This window comes from Ambystoma mexicanum, chromosome 5q, assembly GCF_040938575.1.
Source record: "Ambystoma mexicanum isolate Mex_15411 chromosome 5q, UKY_AmexF1_1, whole genome shotgun sequence".
NCBI lineage: Eukaryota > Metazoa > Chordata > Amphibia > Caudata > Ambystomatidae > Ambystoma > Ambystoma mexicanum.
In genome coordinates this window covers 10,050,946-10,076,992 of record NC_090933.1, presented here as the reverse complement: position 1 = coordinate 10,076,992, position 26,047 = coordinate 10,050,946, and positions in this window count along the sequence as shown.

The window sequence follows — 26,047 nt, the reverse complement described above, 5'->3', positions numbered from 1 at the left end:
ATTGTTTTAATGGAAAAGCGTTGTCCCTCCCACCCACTCAAAATCGACTTGGGGTCATGTTATGCAGCCCTCCCTGGGGGCAGTTATCTGCTCCCAGGAAGGGGCATCTAACTCCAGGGAGGAGTGCATGAGATCCCCCCACTTATCCACTCCCAGGGAGGGCTGAATGAGATGCCCCCCCTTGCATTTGGTATGGGGGTGAGAGATGGCCAGCCCCTTTACATTACAGAATCCCGCAGCGGTTTAGGGTGCCCCTCAGCCCCCCCCCAAGTGCAGTCTGCCTAAATGTTTTTGTTTGTTTACTAAACTTGCCTTGGCGCAGATGGGCACATTGGTGTGTCAATCTGCCCCCAGGGTGCCCAAACCTTACTGACCCACCCACTGGGGGGCCTGTCCCACATTTTCGGGTTGCCCTTTCCTCCTAGCCCAAATGGAGGGGGGGTGTACTTCACACAGCCGTTTGACTGAGCACCACGGAGGCCTGTATGAGGTGCCCTCTCCATCTGTTTGGGGTGGGGGGTGAGAGGGCCTCCGCAAAATGTCAGATAGCCCCCCTATTGGGTGGGGCAGTAGATTTAGGGAACCCTGGGGGCAGAATGGCACACTATTGTGCCCATCTGCGCCAAAGGGAGTTGGGTAAACAAAGCAAAAAAGTGAAAATGGTAGACAGCATTTTAGGGGGGGCTGTGGGGTACCCCAAAGCACCGGGGAATATTGTAATGGGAAGGGGTGGTGGCCCTCTGCCCCCCCACCTACAATGGAGTGGGGGCCATGTCGTGCAGCCCTTCCTTGGTGCCCAAACCTTACTGCCCTGCCCAGTGGGGGGCCTGTCCCACATTTTTTGGTGGCCGTCCCCCCAACCCAAATGGAGGGGGTGTACCTCACGCAGCCGTTTGTAGGAGGCCCAGGGAGGCCTGCATGTGGTGCCCCCCCACCCATTTGGGGTGGGAGGGCCACCACAAAATGCTCCCACTTCTGGTCTTGAGACATAAGCCTTTAAACAGTTGGTGTGAAAGACTCTGGGAGCCTCTTTAGAATAATCCACCACCAGTTGACCTCTCCAAGCTTACCCACAACTTTGAAGGGTCCTATCCACGTGTCCTGTAAGGCCCTATGCCTTGTAGGTACCATAACCAAAACATGCTGGTCTTGAGTAAACTCAACCATGTTGGCCTTCTGGTCATGCCAATGTTTGACCAGAGCCTGACCTGCTTTTAGGTTATCTGATGCTCCTGCCACCATGTATGACATTCTCCCCCGGAGACCTATCACATAGTCAGTGACTCTCACTGGCTTGGGGGAAGGAGCACTCTCCAACCCCTCCTTAATTAGGGTCAAGGGGCCTCTAACTAGATGGCCATAAAGAATTTCAAAGGGACTAAATTCAACTCCCTCCTGAGGGACTTCTCTATATGCAAATAAAAGGCATGGCAGTAGAAGGCCCCACTGTCTTCTAAGGGGTTCCTCTAAAGCACCTATCATGCTCTTCATTGTATGATTAAACCTCTCTACCAATCCATTTGTCTGAGGATGGTAGGCAGTTGAGAACTGGTAAATTACTCCACAGTCCTTCCACATGGCCTGCATGTAGTCGGACACAAAAGTGGATCCCCTGTCAGAGATAACTTCCTTAGGAAAACCTACCCTGGTAAAAATACCAAGTAGGGCCTTAGCAACAGCCTGAGCTGTAACAGTCCTCATAGGCATGGCTTCAGGATACCTAGTAGCATGGTCTACTACAACCAGGATAAACCTGTTACCTGAAGATGTGGGAGGGTGTAAGGGACCAACAATGATATGATATGATATGGCATTTGTAACTCGCCTATACACAAGTGTTTCAAGGCGCGACGAGGCAGGGAGGGGGGAACAAGGGGAAGACAGACAGCGAACCTACTAGGCCAGGTGTCATTCAGACCGCGCAGGTGCAGGGGTAGGGGGAAGGGAAAAAGTGCAAGGGGAAGGGGGAGGGGGGTGCAGTACAAATAGTAGAATAGAAATAAAATAATAAATAAATAGGGCCAGCTGGTGGCAAGTGCAAGGTAAGTGCAGACAAGTGCTGGGGGGGGGGGCTGTAGTGATACAGAGACAGTCCCGCAGTGCAGGGGTTGCCAGGGAGGCAGTGCAAGTGAAGAGTGACTGGGCCCAGGACCGAGGTCGGTGAGAGTGGCCCAGTTGCAGAATCAGTGCAGTTTTGGTGAAGAATTTAGCAGGGGAGAGGGAGAGAGAAAGCAGAAGTGAAGAGGAAGGTTTTGAGGTGCTTCCGGAACCGGAGATGGTTCTCCTCAAGTTTCAGGGAGGCAGGAAGGCTGTTCCAGAGGGAGGCACCTGCCGCGGAGAGAGATCTACCCCCAGCTCATTGCTTCGAGAAGCGGCTGACCCTGAGGGAGTTGGAGACGGATGAGCGTAGGGCTCGGGAAGGAAGATATTTAGGAAGAGAGAGTTGAAGGTAGAGCTGGGGGTCGCGTAACAATGTGGATTCCTACCCCCTCAAAAGGAACTCCCACCACTGTGAGAGGCACCAAGGGTGCCACATTCTTGGCTCCACTCTTGCCAGTGGTTTGACACGTGTGACAGCTCCTACAGAATGTATCTACAACAGACCCCAACTTAGGCCAGTAGAAATATAAAGAGATCCTTTCCTTTGTCTTCTTGAAGCTCAAGTGACCAGCCAGAGGTATCTCATGGGCTAACTGTAGGAACTGGAGTCTGCTTTCAAGAGGCACTACAAGTCTTCTGTAGTCCCCTGGGATAGACTCAGTCGGTACACTGTAGAAGAGGCCATCTTCCCAGTACAACATATGCTTCCCTGGCTCATGCCCGTCCAGCTGGGAAGCTGCCTGTTGGTGAAGACCTTCAAGAGTAGGACACTCTCTTTGACCTCTGCTGAAGTATGCCCTACAGGGTTCACCTTCTGCCAGTAAACACATTGCAGCTCAGGATGGTCTGCAGGATCCATATCTCCAACAGGAGCAAGGTTCTCTTCCAGCTCTGATTCCCCTGCAGCTGATTCAACCACACAAGGTTGTTCCGCACACTCAGCCTCAGCTGGTGGAAGGATCACAGGTGTGATCTTGGACAGTCCTCTCAGGGATGTCCTTGTTGGTAGCACAGGAGTGCTGGCTGGTTTCTTTTTAGAGGTTTTAGGTTTCCCTTTTTCCTCTTTATTCTTGAAAATTGCAGTCAGAAAGTCCTGTGGACTAGGAGTTATAGTTTCCTCTATAATTTCCTCTGGAGAGCTCCTTAAGGTACTCTCTCTGGCCTTCCTAGTCTGCTCCTGTTTCCTTTTGCTCGGAGGCCTGGAGGTGCTTGATACAACTCAAATAGTTTTTAAGTCATTCCCCAACAGGACTCTACCAGGTACTTCACTCTGCACACTTACAGGTGTCTTGACAGTCATGTCATTGCACTGGATGAGAGCTGGTAACGATGGAAGCATTTGGACAGGGCCTCCAGAAAGATTAGTTAAGATCTTGGGTGCCTTAGCAACATCCTCAACCTTGATAAATGATTCATCAACTACAGTTATGCTGGCCCCAGTTTTCTCTGATGGCAGGGGTCTCCTGACCATTCACAAGAACACTGTCTTTATAATACTCTTTAGTATTATCTGGGATAGAGTGTTACACATCTAAATTCTGTTGTTCCCACAGACCCAGGGACATTAAAGAAACACTGACTGAGACATTCATGGGTTCCTCAGCCAGTAGGTGAAAGGTTCCACTTGCCATTGGTACTTTATCCACTGGGGAGAAGGCTAAGGAGACATTGTGGGCCCCTGAAGGTTTACCCTTGCATATGGGATCCCTTTTCACATGGTCATTTGACCCACAAGCATAACATTTTCCAAATGTCTTTATGAATGGGAGTTTGTTCTGACCTCCTTCTGGTTTGTCACCAGTAGGTACACTAGCCTGATTCGGTTTTCCCTGTGGCTTACCCTTGTTATATTTGTGGCCATCTTTTGGATTGAAGGTATTTGAATTCTCTTTGGTATCTTTCTTGTGCTGCCTCCCCTCACCCTTCTTATGAGTTACCCAGAATCCTTGTGAGTAGCCCTGTTGGCAACCTACAAGTCAGCAGCCCTTGCTAACTTCTTGGGATCAATTTCCTTAGAGTCAGCCAAGCGCTGTCTCAGCTCAGGAGAGCAGGCATCATACATAGATTCCAACATAAACACATTTCTCATAACTTCATAAGTGTTCACTCTGCAACCCTTAACCCATCCATCTACGTTTTTCAAGCATTCAGTCACCCAGGCAGCCAAGGGGTACGATCGTGCTTTTTGACGCTCCTAAACCTCTTAAGATACTGAGAAGGGGTCTTCCCAAATCTAGCTATCAAAGCTAGCTTCAGAGTTTCTTACTCCTTTCTGTCTATATCCTCCAACTCCATTACCATATCAGTTGCAACATGGGGTAGCCTAGAAAAAGCCAAGGAATCAACTGATTACCTGTAATGTCTTGAATCCCATGGTTATATTCAAATGCAGCCAACCAATCCAAAATATCAACCTTAGCCTCATACATACTTAGTGCATCTTTGGGCTTGCGAGGCCTCTTGGGACTGGAAGATCTAGAGGGCTCCGGGAGAGAACCAGTTTCAATAGACAACTTTTTTCTTTCTAAGGCATGGTTCAATTCCATTTCTCTGAGTCTAAGCTTTTGATGCTTTGTTTCAGTTTGAGCTTGGATTCTTTTAAATTCTAACTCCTGTCTCATCTTTTCAAGTGAGACAAATTCAGGACATAAGTTTGGACCTGAAGGGGTCCTTGTGGTCAAAGGTTGAGGCCTATGAGCAGGTAGAGGTAAGACAGGGCCTACATTCTGAGACTCCTCTGCCTCATCTAACTCATCCACTATATTAGAGCTGGGCTCTGACATATCATCCTCATAAACATTTTCCACATTTGCTGCAGGTGTGGGGGATTTAGACCCACTCCTCAGACTTTGGTATTCTAGCAACTTTTCTATCAGTTCAACCTTTTTGCCTTTTACAGTGAGATTCCTAGCTTTACACATATCTCTCAATTGATCAACAGGTAAAGTCGCTAGGGTCTCCTGTCTGTAGCTTTCCATATCAGTCATGATACAACAGTTGCTTTATTAGTGTTGCTTAGCCTTTTGAAGATTATTTGAACAAAAGTAAAAGTAGCACTCTAAATGTAAGAAGTAAGAATGTAAGTTTATCCTCACCACTGTACACCAGTGTTAGGCAGAATCACATGTAGTACCCTTTGGGACCACTACATGCAATTAGGACTACAAGTGTCAGCACAATTTCACCTTTGGTACAAGCCTGTACTACACAGTAAAGTGGTAGCAATAACTGAGCAGCCAGACTTATCTCAAGACTTTAAGTGAGCAGTAGAACAAGTTACACAAAGGGCCCACACATACAGTGATTCAAATATACACTTACTCAAGGTTTCTTGGTAAAAGAATATATTTTTATTTACACATTGAATTAGAAAACATTACACTAGCACAAGCAGTTCAATATCACACACTAATAAACCACAAAAATCCAACCGGGAAGTAAATGAACAAGTTTAGCTCCAAAATGAAGTGGGAGCAAAATGGCACTTCAGATACTTTAAAAGGGGAGGAAAAGACAAGGTTATAAGAATAGACAGCCCAAATACATTCATAGGCAGGGCAAAGGGTTTCAGTTAAATACAACCAGCAATTCTTCTCAACAAAGTCAATGGTTCAGAGTCTTTTGTATAGGATAGCATAGTTTTGGTATATAATGGTTAAGTCTTCGCCACAGATTTTTAAAGGATTTGGCTAGGCGAAAAGTTTGACGAATGTTTAGAGAAGGACAAGCTTTCGAAGTTGTGGAAAGATTCATGCACTTTCTCGATGGCAGAAAACATTTCCGGCCGCGTTTGCACAGTACATTTTTAACGAAGAAAGCTGTAGCTGAGGCAGTTGTTCCTGGCAGTTCCGAGCAGGTCTCGCAGTTCCTGAGCTTTAGTCATGCGGACAAGAAGGAGGACGTCTGGAGGTTCCTGCACTGCCCAGGGAAGAGGCCAAAAGTTGTAGCAAGACGTTGGTTTAAGGTGTGAGTGCCTTAAAGTCCACAAGCTGGTTTCCTTCCCAATGGCTATCCGGTTTTCAAGCAGCACTCTGCTGAAAATTTGACCAGTCAGGGACGGTGTCCAGGTGGCTTACGAGTTGGTTGTTCCCACCAAACTCAAGGGAAGAAGTTAAACTTGAAGGGCTTCTCTGTTGATTGGAGTTTCAGGCAATTTGGACCTGCAGCAGGGCTTCACCGGTCGTCCAGGAGTTGCAGCAGTCCTCTTCCTTCAGCTCGTCTTCGGTTCTTTCGTTCCAGTGGTCGACTCTGCTTTCCAAGTCCCAGAGACCTGCTTTAAACAGTTTTCCCCCATTCATTCAGCCTGGCTGTCACTCACCCAGCAGGGTGGCTGTCCTTGCCGGACAGTCAGCCAGCCAATTACACCAGAGTGCATTCAGGTCTCCTAGGAGAGTAAGCACAGGGAATTTCGGGCACCTCCCTCACATCCTGTCCACCCCAGACACTCTGGCACCAGAGGAGGGCTACTGCACAGAAGCCCGCCAAAGGGCACGGACAAAGGGACCAAACCTAGTTTGGCACGCAGAGTTACACACAAGAAGGACTTTTCCTAAAATAAATGGTGAAGAAATATGACCAGAGTCTGTTTTTACAGATAGGTCTGGGGCGACATATTGAAAAACATGGCTACCCCTGATTTTTAGCTACCGTTGTTAGCGGTTGCGAAAAATCATGGTAGTTGATCTAAAGCACTGCCATCAGCCATTTAAAATAGAAAAAGGTAACATTTTACTGTTAAATGAGTGTTTTGACTCAGGGGAAGCTAGGCAACCCCTCCAGCACTCTATTGGAAGATAGTGTGTGCTAGGTCAGTAAATTTAAAAAGACTAGTAAAGCCAATTTAACTTTACTTGCTCTGGGATACGGTAGTCAGTCCCAGAGAAGGTATTTAAACCTTGGGGAGTCTGAAAGACACCCCTGTGCCACTACACTGAACGTTCTGTGTGACACACAGAAATAAATGATGCCACTGGAGTTGCTTTAAAACTCCCGAACCAAAAAATACAAAAGTAACACACACACAAAATACATGTAAGAGTGGGAAAAAAGGCTCACACTGTTCCGAGGTAAAACATTTAATCTTAGAGATCCAGCAAAGTTGCTGGGGGTCTCAAAAGGTAAGGGAAATTAGCACATTCTTGAGAATTCTCCCTAACAGTGCACCCACTCATTTGAGGTACCTTTTTCACACCTGTGGGTGCGCAGGAAGGTAGGCCATGTGGTGTTGGTGGCGTGTTTCGGTGGAGACTCTGGTCATCTTTTTTCGCCATTTCTTTTAGGAAAAGTCTTTCTTGTGTGTAACTCTGCATGCCAAACCATGTTTGGTCCCTTTGTTCGTGCCCTTTGGCGGGCTTCTATATTGAAAATTGTGTTGTTCAACAAAGTTTGGACTTTGCCAGGGATTGTGGGTAATATATTCTGGTGCGATGCGCGCAAGGCAGACCTCTGCGGATTCCCAAGGGTGTCATCTTTTGGGAAATGCATGAGGTTTCCAGTCCCAGTTTTCCTTGGTGGCTTGGACACCCTAGGGCCATATCTGTATGGTGTGCACTTCTGAAAAAATCCTGTAATTCAGCTGTCGGAAAAGACTTGGGGTTAGCCGTTTTTTTAGGCTTTCCCCTTGGCACCCAGATAAGTGCACCCACACATGTGAGGTACCGTTTTCATCGGGACACGTGTGGGAACGCTGGAAGGTAGGCCATATGTTGTTGGTGGCGTTTTTCGATGGGTGAGCCGAGAGAAATGTGCGGAAATTGTTTTTTTCACCACATTTCAGACTTTGCCAGGGTTTCTGGGTAATTTATTCTGGGGCGATTTGTACAAGTCAGACCTCTGCAGATTCCCACGGCTGTCCTCTTTTCGGAAATACATGGGGTTCCCTGTTTTCCTTGGTGGCTTGTACACCCTAGGCCCATATCTGTATGGTGGGCGCTTCAGAAAAAATCCTGAAATTCAGCTGTCGGAAAAGACTTGGGGTTAGCCACGTTTTCGGCTTTCCCGTTTGTGCCCAGGTAAGTGCACCCACACATGTGAGGTACTGTTTTTATCGGGACACATGTGGGAACGTGGGAAGGTAGGCAATGTGTTTCGGTGGGTGAGCCGAGTGAAATGTGCAGAAATAGTTTTTTTTTTTGCCACATTTCGGACTTTGCCAGGGTTTCTGGGTAATAGATTCTTGGCCGATTTGCACAAGTCAGACTTCTGCGGATTCCCGCGGGTGTCCTCTTTTCAGAAATGCATGGGGTTTCCTGTTTTCCTTGCTGGCTTGGAAACCCTAGGCCCATATCTGTATGGTATGCGCTTTTGAAAAATCCTGAAATTCAGCTCTCGGAAAAGACTCGGGGTTAGCCGTGTTTTAGGCTTTCCCCTTGACGCCCAGGTAGGTGCACCCAAACATGTGAGGTACCGTTTTCATTGGGACACAGGTGGGAATGCGGGAAGGTAGGCCATGTGTTGTTGGCGGCGTGTTTCGGTGGGTGAGCCGAGTGAAATGTTCAGAAATTGTTTTTTTTTGCCAAATTTCGGACTTTGCCAGGGTTTCTGGGTAATAGATTCTTGGCCGATTTGCACAAGTCAGACCTCTGCGGATTCCCGCGGGTGTCCTCTTTTCAGAAATGCATGGGGTTTCCTGTTTTCCTTGCTGGCTTCGACACCCTAGGCCCAAATCTTCAGGTTGTCCACATGAACAAAATGTGCTGTGCCGAAAGGCTTGGGGTTACCAGTGGGTTAGCCTTTTCCTTTTGCGCCCAGGTAGGTGTACCCACACATGTGAGGTATCATTTTTGCCGGGACACCTGTGGGAACGTGTGAAGGTATGACATCTGTTGTTGGCGACGTGTTTCGGTGAGTGAACAGTTGGAAATGTCTCTGAAATTTGCTGGAAATAAACACAATTCTCACACATTTCGCTCTGGCTACCCACCGAAACACACCGCCAACACCACATGGCCTACCTTCCCACGTCCCCACACATGTTCCGATGAAAACGGTAAATCAGATGTGTGGGTGCATCTACCTGGGCGCCAAGGGGAAAGCCTAAAACACAGCTAACCCCAAGTCTTTTGGCACAGCATAATTTCAGGAATTCTGCGCATGCGCACACCCTACAAATTTGGGCCTAGGGTGTCCAAGCTACCAAGGAAAACAGGCAACCCCATGCATTTCCGAAAAGAGGACACCCGTGGGAATACGCATAGGTCTGCCTTGCGCAAATTGCCCCCGTTTTTATTACCCACAATCCCCGACAAATTGTGATATTTGGTGGGGAAAACACACAATGTTCACTTTGTCGGGGGTTCTGAGTAATCAATTCTGGGCCGCTTCACGCAAGTCAGACCTCTGTGCATTCCCATGGGTGTCCTCTTTTCAGAAATGCATGAGGTTCCCAGTTTTCCTTGGTGGCTTGGACACCCTAAGCACATATCTGTGTGGTATGTGCTTCTGTAAAAATCCTGAAATTCAGCTGTCGGAAAAGACTTGGAGTTAGCTGTGTTTTAGGCTTTCCCTTTGCGCCCAGGTAGGTGCACCTACCACATTTGAGGTACAGTTTTGGTTGGGACATGTGTGGGAATGCGGGAAGGTAGGCCATGTGTTGTTGGCGGGTTGTTTCGGTGGGTGAGCTGAGTGAAATGTGCGGAAATTGGGGGTTTTTTCGCCACATTTCGGACTTTGCCAGGGTTTCTGATTAATAAATTTGGGGCCGATTTGCACAAGTCAGATCTCTGCGGATTCGCACGGGTGTCCTCTTTTCAGAAATGCATGGAGTTTCCTGTTTTCCTTGGTGGCTTGGACACCCTAGGCCCATATCTGTATGGTGTGCGCCTATGAAAAAATCCTGAAATTCAGCTGTCGGAAAAGACTTGGGGTTAGTCGCGTTTTCGGCTTTCCCCTTGGCGCCCAGGTAGGTGCACCCGCACATGTGAGGTACCGATTTCGTCAGGACACCTGTGGGAACACAGGAAGGTAGGACATGTGTTGTTGGCAGCGTGTTTTGGTGGGTGAACGGAGTGAAATGTACGGAAATTGGGTTTCTTTCACCACGCTTCGGACTTTGCGGGGGTTCCTGGGGAATAAAAACTGGCCCGTTTTGCGCAAGTCAGACCTCTGCAAATTCTCACGGGTGTCCTCTTTTTGGAAATGCATGGGGTTCCCTGTTTTCCTTCATGGCTTGAACAGCCTAGGGCCATATCTGTATGGTGTGCACTTCTGAAAAAATCCTGTAATTCAGCTGTCGGAAAAGACTTGGGTTTAGCCGTTTTTTTAGGCTTTCCCCTTGGCACCCAGGTAAGTGCACCCACACATGTGAGGTACCGTTTTCATCGGGACACGTGTGGGAATGCTGGAATGTAGGCCAGATGTTGTTGGTGGTGTGTTTCGATGGGTGAGCCGAGTGAAATGTGCGGAAATTGTTTTTTTTCACCACATTTCAGATTTTGCCAGGGTTTCTGGGTAATTCATTCTGGGGCGATTTGTACAAGTCAGACCTCTGCAGATTCCCACGGCTGTCCTCTTTTCGGAAATTCATGGGGTTCCCTGTTTTCCTTGGTGGCTTGTATACCCTAGGCCCATATCTGTATGGTGGGCGCTTCATAAAAAATCCTGAAATTCAGCTGTCGGAAAAGACTTGGGGTTAGCCACGTTTTCGGCTTTCCCGTTTGTGCCCAGGTAAGTGCACCCACACATGTGAGGTACTGTTTTTATCGGGACACATGTGGGAATGCGGGAAGGTAGGCCATGTGTTGTTGGCAATGTGTTTCGGTGGGTGAGCCGAGTGAAATGTGCAGAAATAGTTTTTTTTTTTGCCACATTTCGGACTTTGCCAGGGTTTCTGGGTAATACATTCTGGGCCGATATGCGCAAGTCAGACCTCTGCAGATTCCCACGGCTGTCCTCTTTTCGGAAATGCATGGGGTTCCCTGTTTTCCTTGGTGGCTTGTACACCCTAGGCCCATATCTGTATGGTGGGTGCTTCAGAAAAAATCCTGAAATTCAGCTTTTGGAAAAGACTTGGGGTTAGCCGCGTTTTAGGCTTTCCCGTTGGCGCCCAGGTAGCTGCACCCACACATGTGAGGTACTGTTTTTGTCGGGACACCTGTGGGAATGGGGGAAGGTATGACATTTGTTGTGTTTGCATGGTTTTCATAATGTTTCGACCCATTTGCTGGTGACCTTTGTCACACAACCCTTTCATTTCCCAAATGTGCCCTACATTTAGTCGCTGCTTTAGGCACCATACACTTTTGTAACCTGTACTAGTCACCTACCCTTGAAAAGGTCTGCCTGTGCTCTTTCGTTCCTCACCACATTGGTTTTCCTGTTTTACACATGCTAAGTACATCTGTTCAGGCCATAAGCATAAAACTCCTGTGGGCTCAGTTTTAGGCTTGTGTGTTGCTTGTTTTGTGAAACACTACAACAAATGTGTGATTTCCTAACTGCAAGAGTCAGGGGAATGTAGCAGAGCATTGTTTTTCTCAAAATTCATAGGAGCCATTGATGTACCAAACCAACCATGTCCTCCACATACCTTTTTTTTGTTGTAATTTTCCCGCTTTCCCCCAAACTATGGAATTTTCCCCTACCTAGTTGTTGCCTGACCTGCGCAAATCACCCCTTCCTAAAATTGGAATTTTGTCTACTTTTCAGAAATGTATGCCTTTCTGTCCTCCAATTCGGCTTTCCGACCCTTTTCTCCCATTCCGTCCACGCATGTCTAATTGGCAAAAAAGGGCCCAAATTGCCTACCTCTCACAAAACGGTTGATAACCACATCAAAATAATTCTTTGTTTCCACTCAACCTGTTCTTGAAAGCCAGGAAATTGGGGAATTCAGCACAGCAAACCATTTGTTACTAGCTCTTACAAGGAAGAAAACCACAGGCTTCTTTGTACATCATTTTATTGGCATTTTTTGAAAAAACCCAAGATGTTCCCTCTTTTTGGTTATTTTCTCTCACCGCCCTAGAGCAACCTAAGATTCTTGGGTAGCGTTATGACCGCCTACATGTGGGGGGGGGGAAAGAGGCCACATTTGGCCAAAATATCTCATGTAACAAAAAAGTTACAAGGCATTGAATGGTGACATACCGAAATCACCAAAAAAAGGTCTTGGCATTTGGGGGGAAACCCGTGGCACTTAAAGGGTTAAGGAAAGAAAAAAGGTAATGTGAAATCACCTGGAGAAATTACCCTTCTACCATAGATAATAATCACAGCCAATTATAAAGAAGAAATAATTGCAGCCAAATGTAACTCCTATTATGAACGGATTGACAAAGCCTCCTCTAGTACAAGAGAATTGTTCACTATTCTTAGAGAACTTGAGGCACCCACTCTATCAGGTGACTGTATCAAAGATCATATCTGGTGTACTAAAATTCAAGATGCCCTAGCGAACAAAATTACAATGCTCCAAAAGAAAATTGCTGACAAAAAACTACACCTTCCGCATCCAGAAACAAAACCCTAATCCCTCCAATCTGCCTCAGCGATTTAAATTTACCTTTAAATTTAAAAGTCTCCACCCTAGAAGTAATAAAAATCATAGCCTCCTTCAAACTGCCAAGGGGACGCAGGTCCAGCTACTGTCATAAAAGATGCAGCAAGTATACTTGCCCCTTTTATCACTTCCCTAATCACCGCCTCATTCTGCACCTGCATTGTACCGACGAATCTGAAAAACTCATGGCTACTCCCTCTTTTGAAAAAACCTTCCTTGGACCCCAGCATACCTACCAACTTTAGACCAATAACCACAGTCCCATTTTTGTTAAAGTTTATAGATAAAGCAGCCTATAATCAAACACAAAACTATCTTGAGACTAATACGTTACTCGGTCTCCAATCAGGCTTCGTGCCCCAACATGGCACTGAAACAGCCTTGATTGACCTAAAAATCCAGATCGACAATCTAAAGGATAAAGGCAGCTCAGCCCTCCTGCTCCTGCTGGACCTGTCAGCTGCCTTTGATTTGGTTGACCATAAGATTTTGTGCAAGCATCTCTCCTCAGCAGCCCACTTTTCACCAGAAGCCACAGCCTGGATCAACTCATTCTTAAACAACAGATACATGAGAGTTTTTTTCACATCGGCCGCAGCAGACCCTATCCCGATGTCATGCGGAGTCCCACAGGGCTCGTGTGTTTCACCCACTATGTATAATGCCTTCACAAAACCTCTGTTTTACGATTTGGACTACCTGGGTGTCACCTACACAAATTACGCAGATGACACACAGATCCTTATACCCTTGACAGGTGATTATGACAAAGACCTAGCCCTTGCCAATAGAATCTATCTCATCATTCAGGAATGGATGGCCACACATGGACTCTGCCTGAATGATGATAAAACTGAACTGCTACTTCTAGCCACCCCTACTAACATTACTAAACTGGGCGACGTCAACCGATGCTTCAAAATTGACAGACACGTCATCAAGGTCACTAAAGAAATAAAAACTCTAGGTTTCTACCTAGACTCCCCCCGAACATGTGCAAACAAGTCAGCGCAAAAGCCTCGGCTACAGCTTACACTCGTAAGCTTATTCACTCCTGTAGACCCTTCCTTTCCACAAAAAGTTGCATTACTCTAGCAAGAGTCCTAGTACTCTCCAAAATCGACTTTTGTAATGCACTATATGTAGGTGCCAACGAACAGGACATCAAGAAACTTCAGATCCAACAGAACAATGCCCTTAGAACAACCCTGAGCTTTCCACATAGACAACATATCCCCTTGATTAGACAAGACAATAACTGGCTCTCTATCAAGGAAAGGATCCATCTAAAATCTGCAACCCTAATGCATAAATGCCTCAATAATTCAGCTCTGCAGTACCTTATAGATAAATTCCACAAAACCAATCATGCACGACTAACAAGATCCTCCAACTCAGGATGTCTACAAGTACTGAGGTACAAACTTAGAAAAGCAGGTGGCAGCAGCTTTCCAGTCCTGGCGACCCAACTTTGGAATACTCTTCCCATGACTCTTAGAGCTGACCTGACCTTCTACAAATTAAGGAAAGATATGACAAATTGGATTATCACCAATGACGCACCCTACTAAACACTATGCTCCTCCCTACTTGATACCTTCATTTGACGTGACGCACCCTAAATGGGTACAACACTGTTGTTTTATGTAAACATTATTCCATACTCGTAGTATTGTTTCCTGCCAATTGTTATTGTTTATCCATTTCTGCTGTTGATTGTATATAGTATACTGTATATGTGTCCTTACTTTGTGTAACTAACAAATTGCATTTCCTTGTACGGCGCCCAGATACCTCAGGGTGAGGCGCAGTGTTAGGAAATATTTCTTAATTGTGGGTAATTTCCTTCCATGTGGCAACCCCTAAACTTTTTGCTGTTGTTTTCACCAGGATCTAGACTTTGCCAGAGAAGTGCAGCCTTCTGCCGCACTCCTCTGGGCTTTCGCTCCATTGTTACGGGGAAACTGACATGCCCTTAAGACAGTCAGTACCGGGAAACATTGTTTTCCGTAGTTTCTTTATCATGTTGCAGCTTTCGCGCAATATGGCACAAGAGGGCACTGTAAGCTAAGTTACTGCTCTCTTGGGTCTCTAGTCTTCTACAGGCCCTAGATACTCTCTTTGGATTGTAAATGAACGGTGCAAGTGAATCACAGACGGGATTGGTGGCAGCGATCGTTTCTTGGGTGTCCAGTCAATTGGTCGACAGCAAACTGGTCGACTGCAATTTGGTCGACACCATTTGGTCGAATGCCAAATGGTCGAATTTTTTTTTTTTATATATATATATATGTGTTTTGTGGGTTTTCGTGTGGGGAAAAAAAATAAAAAAGAAAAAAAAGGGGGTGGGGGGGACCCCCCCAAAAAAAACCAAAAAAGGGGTAAAAAAAAAAATTTGACCATTTGGCATCCGACCAAATGGTGTCGACCAAATGTTTTCGACCAATTGACTGGGAACCCGTTTCTTGTGTTTTTGAGCTCCTTTTGGCGTTTAAGCGCGTTTCTCGCGCTTAGCCCAAAATGGTGGCCTGGCTCCCAAAATGGCCAGACCACGAGGCTCTTTGTCCTGTCCGCTGACCGTCTTGCCCCTTCACCTCCCCCAGGTCGAGCCGACCCAGGGCCTTCCTTATTTGGGCATGTACTTTCCCGTGAAACACAGATGCTTTCGCGGGCTTCTACAGGCCTGGTGTGTGCCTCCAGGATGGGGGCTGGGATGTCTGGTCCCAATACACATCCTGGGCGCCAGAGAGTCTAGGGTGGTGTGAATGTCTGGGACCCCCGTGGTCCGTGATAAGGTCCACAGATGGTGTGAGTGTTTTATGAGCAGATCTCCCATTGGGTCCCCTCTGTTTTGGCACGAAGGGAACCATGGATAAGAGGGGACTGGAAACGCCACTACCAGGTCGATCTCCTGAGTTCTCACGAACAAAGGAATACAGGAGCCAAGTATCCTGCAACCACGAGGCTGAACCGAGGAATCGGTGGTGACCCGCTGAAGGACTGCTCCTCTGCACTGCTGTCGCTTTGTGAAACCCTTTCTACCTCTGATCGAACGAGAAGGCCTGTACTGGTAATTCGAACCCTTGGAATAGTGGGAACAACTATTCTCGGCATCTTCACCATCTCCTGCCCGTAAGCCTTCGGAAGTGTCTCTGGGCAATCCAGCAGACTGACCAGCCTACCCAGGAGTCTTGCACTGTAACCGCCATCAGGTTGTGTTGTATTATGAGTCCTTGTCACTCTCACACGATTCGTACACTTGGCATTCCCAGGTCTGAAGTGAGTAGTGTACATTAGGTTGAAATACACACGGCCGTTCCGTTGCCCTGCTGTGGTAACAAACTGTGCGGGTTCACTGCGTTTGGGACGTCCTCAACTCAACTTCTGCTGCTGCGGAATCTACACGACGACGAGACATCCCCTGCTCCTATCTGAACCTGCCAACACTGAAACTGACGCGGAGAAGCCTGGGTCTGCTTGCATCGGGGACCAGTGAGTAGCATCGCTAGGAACTGGTCGCCCTCCTGCAGGAGCCCATAGCTTTTCCCCGCTGTGTCTAACAGCACGCCTTTCCGTACTCGCGCTCTGCTTCTGGCCACAGTGGAGGCTGCGCTTGAGTCGCGGAGCTCTGTTCAGCTTCATTTGTTCACCGAACTAAACTGCCTTATTCCCTCGAAGAGACTCCCCTTTTTGCCCATTGGCACCAGCGTGTGCAGGTACTTTTGAGCACAAGGCTCCACTCTTCGTAGGGCTTGGTTTTCCTTTTAGTCAGGTGCCTCTGAAGGCGGACGGGCTCTAATTATTATTCGCGCTGCCTGCTTTCCTCCCCATCTAGGTGGTCCACACATTTCGTGTGTCTAACTCCTTAGACTCGTTTGTATTTGTATATATATTGTATTGGTTTGGTATGTGTTGGTTTACTTGAGTTTTATTGTGATTTCTCGCTACGGTCAATGTTACAAAGGCCTTGTAATAAATGTGTATATATTTTTAATATAACACCTGCTTGGAGTAATTTGTAAGTGTCCATGCTTTGTGTGCTCATTGCGGGCTTTCAGTCACCCTCACCCCTCTTGAGACCTGGTTTTGACCGCCGCAATCGCTACCCTGATTGGTCTGGCTTGTCCAGAGGTTACCCTGTTCCAAGAAACTAGGCTGGCCTTCTGAACCTCTGCCCCTCCGGGACATAGTTCAGAAATCCGTCTTAACACCACATTATAAATAAATAAACAAACAAACCTGTGGTCTACATAATTGCTTAAAAGGAGGGAGAATTAACAGTGGATCAGTTTGTCCATGGTAATCGGATTAAACCCTTTCACCTGAAGCATGAAGTGAAAACACTAGAGTAAATTGAAACTAACAGAGTAGCAAGTGGTTAGGTTTAATTACTTTTTGTTCATTTTTCAATAGTTAGTGGGAAAATGTTTTGTCGGCATGTCATGTTATTTCTATAGTTTGTATTTGTGTGCATAACTAAATTTAGTTTCAGAAGCTCCAGTGAGAATAGAAAGTAAAACGTTTCATGTGCTTGATACTTAAGTTGCCTTTTCTTTTTACTCTAGAAAAATAATTGTTTTCCTTGTGAATGCCGGATCCTTGGAGCGCTGAATGCCTGGATTGGAGTCCCTTGAAAACCCCCTCGACCAAAGAAGGGGGTGAAGATGAAAAAGTTGAGGAGATGATGTGGAGACGATGTCCCCAAAAGAGGTCCCATGAAGTCTGGGAATGGACGAGTTCCACCAAAAACGGTTTCCTGTGTGATTTTTATCACAAACTATTATTTACAAAGTCCATTTCTATTACAGACTATTTTTACTATTTTTGATCATAAACTGTTTTATTACAGGCTGTATTTACAAAGACTCATTTTTATCACAGACTTTGTTTACCAAAAATTGATTTTTATCACAACCTGTTTTGTTTTATTTGTGCTGGTTTTTGCATTTGACTGAAGCCAATGACACAGTTTTGTTGGATGTATGTTTTCTGAAAATTATAATGATTTGATTTTTTAAAAAGAATAAAAAAAATTATAATAATTGAAAAGATAAAAATTGGATCACCAATTTAAAAAAAAGATAAGATAAAGGTGATCAAAAGATATAAATGTTTAAAGAAAACACAAGATAAGATAAAAGTTATCAAGAGATAAAAAACATTTTTTAAAACACAATTTTTTTATTCTTCCTTAAAGATGATTTTTTTGTTGTTGATCAAGATTCATAATTATTTCGCTGAAGACTAGAAAGGTGTATATATAATGTTTCTCATGTGAGAATTTAACCATTTGCATGTTATTGATTTTCAACTAATAAGAGAAGATTCAGTTGGGAGAAGCACACGTGTTTTAGAACTCTATATTTGTTTTTCCTGCCATGATTTCGGGTTATATCCTAACAGTAAAAAAAGTAGGGAGTGTAGGAGTAGCGGCTGTGAATTTTAGCGGTTCATCTTTTTAGCATGCACATATTAGCGTGGGTTTGAACTGCAATAGGGGCCTAGGGGGTGAATAGGGGCTCAGTTCTGGACTCAGGAGTGTGAGTCTCGGGCAGAATTAAATAGATGCCAATGAACAAAGCACATGATTGAAATTGCATGTTGCTTCAGGATATTTCAATGGATTGAGCTGCACTAATCCTAATACTAATATAAATTAACATACTAACCAAACACAGTTAACATTTAACTGAATCACTTAATAACATATAGTGCAAATTAATCTATCATGAAATGGGCTGAAGGCGGAATTGGAAAATGCTTGATGTTCTTTAAAATGGGAAATCAAATATGCAGGCTGAATTTGCCCTGGGTGATAAAAAGATTTGAAGATCCGTTCCACTGAAAACAGGGCATTGTATTGAGCGGAAACTCCTGGAGAAATGTATCTTTTGCTCTCCAGCAATGAAATCATGTGCCGTTCAGGGGAATGATCTCCTCAAGGGGAGGTTTTCCCTTGAGTGGCAGAGGGATGTAATAAAAAATGTTTGTGAGAGGGAGTAGGTTTCAGACATCTTTGGGCACTGGGAGACAAAGTAATCGAGGGCTGGCTGGAGACAGAATTCACTGTTGCCAGGCTGTCTGATGCTGGAGCAGTGCTTATCTGAGCGACCCTGGTTGAGGCAGGCAGAAAGATTGATGAAGATGTCCATGCTAAACTGCAATGTATTCGCACTCTGAAACATAAAGTGGGCATAGCTGTTACTCTATTTAACTTGTGTTTATAGATTTCAAAATTACTTGTAGTCTTATTGCATTGTTCTGCAATTAGTCTTTTTTATTTGCTGGGAGCTGTTTAGATAGACAGATTGAATGAATGTGCAGTGTTTAAATTGCATGCATCACAGCTGTTGAAACTCAACCAAAAGGGCATAGCTTGGTATTGTACATAAGGTACCATGAGGGGAGGGGGCATAAATCATTCATCCAGAGTGTATCAAGTCCAGTAGTTTGTTTGTTGTTAGTGACCCTGGTAAAAACAATTATTAGGCAATATTCTGAAATTAGTCTAAAATACCCCAACGAGTTACCACAATATATTTATAAAATACAACCAAATATCTCCATAGTAAAATACCACAAAGTAATAGATATAACCCCAAAGATTTCCGACAGGCCTGGGAACGAGAATGGAGTAACCTCTTTAAACTGGGTCATACCGGTTCGCCCATCTCCCCTTCCCACCATCTACCTTGGCAACACATTAAAGTGCTTGAGGCCACATGAGCAAAGAACTGGCCTATCAAATCTCATTCTTCTTATCGACTAGTGTATTAGAGTGCCAACCAATGGCATGGTACATTGAACATACATCGTAACTCCAATATTCTGCAGGATATTCCATAATCTAACAATGTTGAGAAGATCAAATGCGGTAGACAAGTTGTTAAATGCTGTATATAGAGGTTCCTTTTCAATTTACAAGCATTTTGCTGCAACTAAATATACATTTAGGCCCTTCTCTTGAGTATGACAATCCACTGCAAATTTTAGCAAACAACTTGCAAGAAGAATCCAGAAGAGATATTGGTCTGTAGCTTGTGAGCACATTTCTCAGTCCCTTATTGTATATTGGAAGAATAGTTGCAGTTTTCCGGAAAGAAGGAACATTTTTATTTGCCAGCAAGGAATTGAAGACATTAGCTAAAAGAGGACTCAGGTGCATAGTTCAAAAAAATCTGCTGCAATGCAATCGTCTCCAGACACCTTACTTGAATTCAGGAAGGTGATGTCAATTATTACCTACTTTAGAGATACTTAAAGAAAATGTAGGCTCTTCTGATGGTGGACTCAGCTGACGGGCTATGGAAGACCCTTGATCAATGTCCGCACCATAAGGTTGGACAAAATTGTCACATCAGTTCTTTTGGGATATATTCATAATAGATCACTGATATTTCATGTACCAAGACCTGAAGACTATTGGCTCCCAAAAGGAACAGGAGTTAGGACATGAGCCTACAGATAGCAAAGTCTGCTATTTCACATTTCCTAGTATCCAGGCATTCTTTGTATTCTTTTCGTAACTGCCTAATAGCCAGCAAATACTGTATGGGAGTTTTCATGGGCACCAACAGATTATCCTTCACAATGCTACATTCCCTATTCCACCACTTTGGAGCCTTCCACGCCTCATTGGTTTTAGGCGTGTACATGAGCATTTCCACCCAGACAGGCATCAAGTTGTTAATTAATGTTAGTGTTAGGGTGGGCACCATTGTGCACAACGAAATACAGAATTGTCAAAATAAGCGCAAAGTGAAGTGTGGAGCACTACAGAGAAAAAGTCCCTGGTACAAGGACTTGCAGCAACGTAATATAAATCATCCAGAGAGACTCCTTGGATGTTGTGTGCTCATCTAATTGGTCAGAATGACCATTCCAATATACATACAGTTTAGGAAATCATAAAGATAATGACTCTGATGCAAAACATATGGAATAATTATGTTAACAGATGAGATGATTCAAAATGTTTTTAATACATGATAATAAAAAGTAAGGAGAAAATAATTCTTTTTTAAAGCCAATTCATTTCGGACCTTAGTCTATCATCACAGCTGAATCTGTGCCAACTCTCACTGGATAAAAGTATTGAATCATCATCTGAAAATACCAGGCAATTTGTCAGTTTCAAGATGCAAAGCTATCAAATTAATGTTGACCCGAAATAATCTGTGGATTAAATTATTTCCTGAAATGTAATCCCAATTCATACTCCTCTGCTTCAATCGACCCAACCACTCGATAGACAACATTTTGTTCCTAATACCATTCATTCAATATGTTTGTTTGGATGAACACATCCAGCAAATTAGTGCAAAATACAAATTCATGACATTTAAAAATGTACACATTGGCACATAGCAAAAATGCCATTACTAAGATACATTATTTAAAAATCAATTTCGATATAGAAATACATGGTGCTTAAGCAAAAAAATCAGTTCACAACACAGCTAAAACACCCTTTCTAAAATGCATAGCTCTTTTTAAATAGAACTGCAAAGCCCAGATAACCTATGGGGAATCATAAGATAAAAGAAAAAATAAAGCTTAACGATGTTGTGTCAGATTAAAGTGTCTAAATACAGGGAGGATAGTGGCCATTCTAATATCCTTGTAAACTGGACAAAACAACAAGAGATGCTTTAGGTATTCCACAGCATCTCCACACACTGGGCAACGCGCATCATCAGAAAAACCCTTCCAGTTAGTAGGTTTGTCTGTCAACAGCAGGCAGTTTAACCGGGCTCAAGTAATCAACCAACGGTCCACTCTTTTTGAGTTTAGGATGAGATAAGACCGAATAATACCAACCCGGATAATAACAGCATGAGCTATATTCGCTGGAATGGACACCTTCTTACACTCCCTCTTCTCAGTGACTACTGAGGCAAAGAGATGCTTGTAGTACTGTAAGTGTGCTGATGGCAACAGCGTGCTGAAGAGGAAGAGTGCAGAATCATTGGATAAAAAAATTACTTAGAAAAAAGAGCCAAGGAATTGTATGCCAATTGTCCCTGGCCAATAGAGACCTGAAAAGGCAACATATTAAACTTGCATTCTCATTTGACCAGAAAGGTAGCCAAAAAAGGATCAGTGCTAACGCCCAATGGTCCTCTAGGAAGCCCACTCCCAATCCCTGGTGGACAGCGAAATTGGGAGCGGATCACGATAGTCCTAATAGGCATTTCAAAAATATATTTTCCTGTATCTAAAAAGCAGGCACATTAATGCAACCCCAAAGGGGGGCTCCATACAGGATGGCTTCTCTAGTCTGGATCCAGTAAACCTTTAATATCAGGTCCAGTGGTTGGCAATGACGCTGAGCCATAAAGTGGGAAAGCCCACCCAAATATTGAGTCATCTTTAAATGAGGCTTACTAAAATGAGCTTAACCCGTTACTTCAACTGAAAAGCAGATACCTGGATAATCCAAACCTTTCACCCTCGGAATTACCGCTCTGTTGCAAACCATAGGATTCATTCTGACAAGCATCTTCCCTCTGGCACACACCATCACAGCAGACTTTATGGCATTGATCTTCAATTCCAATTTCTAAAAAATTTGAAAAGGCATTGCTCAATTTCTGAAGGGCCTACCATATCATCGGCATAGGCTCGGGTGGGAAAAGCCCTACCCCCCACCCTCAGGAAATCTACCTGGGAGTCCACCAAGGCATTGGGTAAACCATTAATATAAAAAGTGAAAAGGACTGGAGAAGAAACACAGCTTGGGGTTGGTATTGGAAGGATTTGGATATCACATTCCATCCTATTGGAAGGGTCTCAGGATTGGAATAGAAAGAAATGAGATTTCAAATCTCAGACTGTGGGAATGGTCTCGGGTTTGGTATTGGAAGGGGTGAGAAATCACATCTCATGCTACAGGAAGGGTCACAGGTTTGGAATGGGAAGGAGTTGGATATCAAATCTCATTCTATGGGAAGGGCCTCCGGTTTGGTATTAGAAGCATTGAGATATTACATCTCAAGCTATAAGAAGGGACTCAGGATTGGAATGGGAAGAGGTTGGATATCACATCTTATGCTAAAGGAAGGGTCTTATATTTGGAAACGGAAGGAGTTGGATATCACATCTCATGCTATAGGAAGGGTCTCAGGATTGGAATGGGAAGCAGTTGGATATCACATCTCATGCTATAGGAAGAGTCTCAGGATTGGAATGGGAAGGAATTGGATATCACATCTCATCCTATTGGAAGTGTCTCAGGTTTGGTATTAGAAGCATTGAGATATCACATTTCATACTTTAGGAAGAGACTCTGGTATGGTATTGGAAGGAGTGAGATATCAAATCTCATCCTATTGGAAGGGTCTTGGGTTTGGTATTAGAAGCATTGAGATATCACAGCTCATCCTATAGGAAGGGACTCGAGTTTGGTATTAGAAGCATTGTGAAATCACATCTCAAGCTATAGGAAGGGACTCAGGTCTGGAATGGGAAGGAGTTGGATATCACATCTCATGCTATAGGAAGGGTCTCAGGTTTGGTATTAGAAGCATTGAAATATCATATCTCGGGTTGGGTAATAGAAGCACTGAGCTATTACATCTCATGCTATAGGAAGGGTCTCAGGGTTGGAATGGGAAGGAGTTGGATATCACATCTCATGCTATAGGAAGGGTCATAGGTTTGGTATTAGAAGCATTGAAATATCACATCTCGGGTTGGGTAATAGAAGCACTGAGCTATTACATCTCATGCTATAGGAAGGGTCTCAGGGTTGGAATGGGAAGGAGTTGCATATCACATCTCATGCTACAGGAAGGGTCTCTGGTTTGGAATGGGAAGGAGTTGGATATCACATTTCATGCTATAGGAAGGGTCTCAGGTTTGGAAGGCGAAGGATTTGGATATCACATCTCATGCTATAGGAGGGGTCTCAGGTTTGGCATTAGAAGCATTGAGATACCACATCTCATGCTATAGGAAGGGTCTCAGGATTGGAATGGGAAGGAGTTGGATATCACATCTCATGCTGTAGGAAGGGTCTCAGGTTTACTATTAGAAGCATTGAGATATCACATCTCATGCTATAGGAAGGGCCTCAGGTTTGGTATTAGAAGCATTGAGATATCACATCTCATGCTATAGAAAGGGACTCAGGATTGGAATGGGAAGGAGTTGGATATCACATCCCATGCTATAGGAAGTGTCTCGGGTTGGGTAATAGAAGCATTAAGATATCACATCTCATGCTATAGAAAGGGACTCAGGATTGGAATGAGAAGGAGCTGGATATCAAATCTCATGTTATAGGAAGGGTCTCGGGATTGGAATGGGGAGGAGTTGGATATCACATCTCATGCTACCGGAAAGGTCTCAGGTTTGGAATGGGAAGGAGCTGGAAATCACATCTCATGTTATATGAAGAGTCTCAGGATTGGAATAGGAAGGATATGGATATCACAACACATGCTATAGGAATGGTCTCAGGTTTGGACTGGGAAGAAGTTGGATATCATATCTCATGCTACAGGAAGGGTCTCTGGTTTGGAATGGGAAGGAGTTGGATATCACATCTCATGCTATATGAAGGGTCTCAGGTTTGGAATGGGAAGGAATTGGATATCACATCTCATGTTATAGGAGGGTCTCAGGTTTGGAATTAGAAGCATTGAGATATCACATCTCATGGTACAGGATGTATCTCAGGTTAGGAATGGCAAGAAGTAATATATCAAATCTCATGCTACAGGTAGGATCTCAGGTTTGTAATGGGAAGGAGGTGGATACCACATCTGATGCTATAGGAAGGGTCTTAGGGTCGGAAATGGAAGGAGTTGTTTATCAGATCTCATTTTATGGGAAGGGTCTCACGATGGGAATGGGAAGGAGTTGAATATCACATCTCATGCTACAGGAAGGGTCTCAGGATTGGAATGGGAAGGAGTTGAATATCACATCTCATGCTATGCGAAGGGCTTCAGGTTTGGTATTAGAAGCATTGAGATATCACATCTCATGCTATAGGAAGGGACACAGGACCAGAATGGGAAGGAGTTGGATATCACATCTCATGATATAGGAAGGGTCTCAGGGTTGGAATGGGAAGGAGTTGGATATCACATCTCATGCTATAGGAAGGGTCTCAGGTTTGGAATGGGAAGTAGGTGGATATCATATCTCATGCTACAGGAAGGGTCTCTGGTTTGGAATGGGGAGGAGTTGGATATCACATCTCATGCTACAGGAAGGGTCTCTGGTTTGGAATGGGAAGGAGATGGATATCACATCCTGTGGTATAGGAAGGGTCTCATATTTGGTATTAGAAGCATTGAGATATATCATCTCATGGTACAGGATGTATCTCAGGTTAGGAATGGCAAGGAGTCACATATCAAATCTCATGCTACAGATAGGATCTCAGGTTTGGAAAGGAAAGGAGTTGGATATCACATCTCATCCTATTTGAAGTGTCTTGGGTTTCGTATTAGAAGCATTGGGGTATCGCATCTCATCCTATAGGAAGGGTTTCAGGTACTTTTATTAGAGGCATTGAGATACCACACCTCATGCTATAGGAAGGGTCTCAGGTTTGGAATGGCAAGGAGTTGGATATCACATCTCATGCTATAGGAACGGTCTCAGGGTCGGAAATGGAAGGAGTTGTTTATCAGATCTCATTTTATGGGAAGGGTCTCACGATGGGAATGGGAAGGAGTTGAATATCACATCTCATGCTACAGGAAGGGTCTCAGGATTGGAATGGGAAGGAGTTGAATATCACATCTCATGCTATGCGAAGGGCTTCAGGTTTGGTATTAGAAGCATTGAGATATCACATCTCATGCTATAGGAAGGGACACAGGACCAGAATGGGAAGGAGTTGGATATCACATCTCATGATATAGGAAGGGTCTCAGGGTTGGAATGGGAAGGAGTTGGATATCACATCTCATGCTATAGGAAGGGTCTCAGGTTTGGAATGGGAAGTAGGTGGATATCATATCTCATGCTACAGGAAGGGTCTCTGGTTTGGAATGGGGAGGAGTTGGATATCACATCTCATGCTACAGGAAGGGTCTCTGGTTTGGAATGGGAAGGAGATGGATATCACATCCTGTGGTATAGGAAGGGTCTCATATTTGGTATTAGAAGCATTGAGATATATCATCTCATGGTACAGGATGTATCTCAGGTTAGGAATGGCAAGGAGTCACATATCAAATCTCATGCTACAGATAGGATCTCAGGTTTGGAAAGGAAAGGAGTTGGATATCACATCTCATCCTATTTGAAGTGTCTTGGGTTTTGTATTAGAAGCATTGGGGTATCGCATCTCATCCTATAGGAAGGGTTTCAGGTACTTTTATTAGAGGCATTGAGATACCACACCTCATGCTATAGGAAGGGTCTCAGGTTTGGAATGGCAAGGAGTTGGATATCACATCTCATGCTATAGGAAGGGTCTCAGGTTTG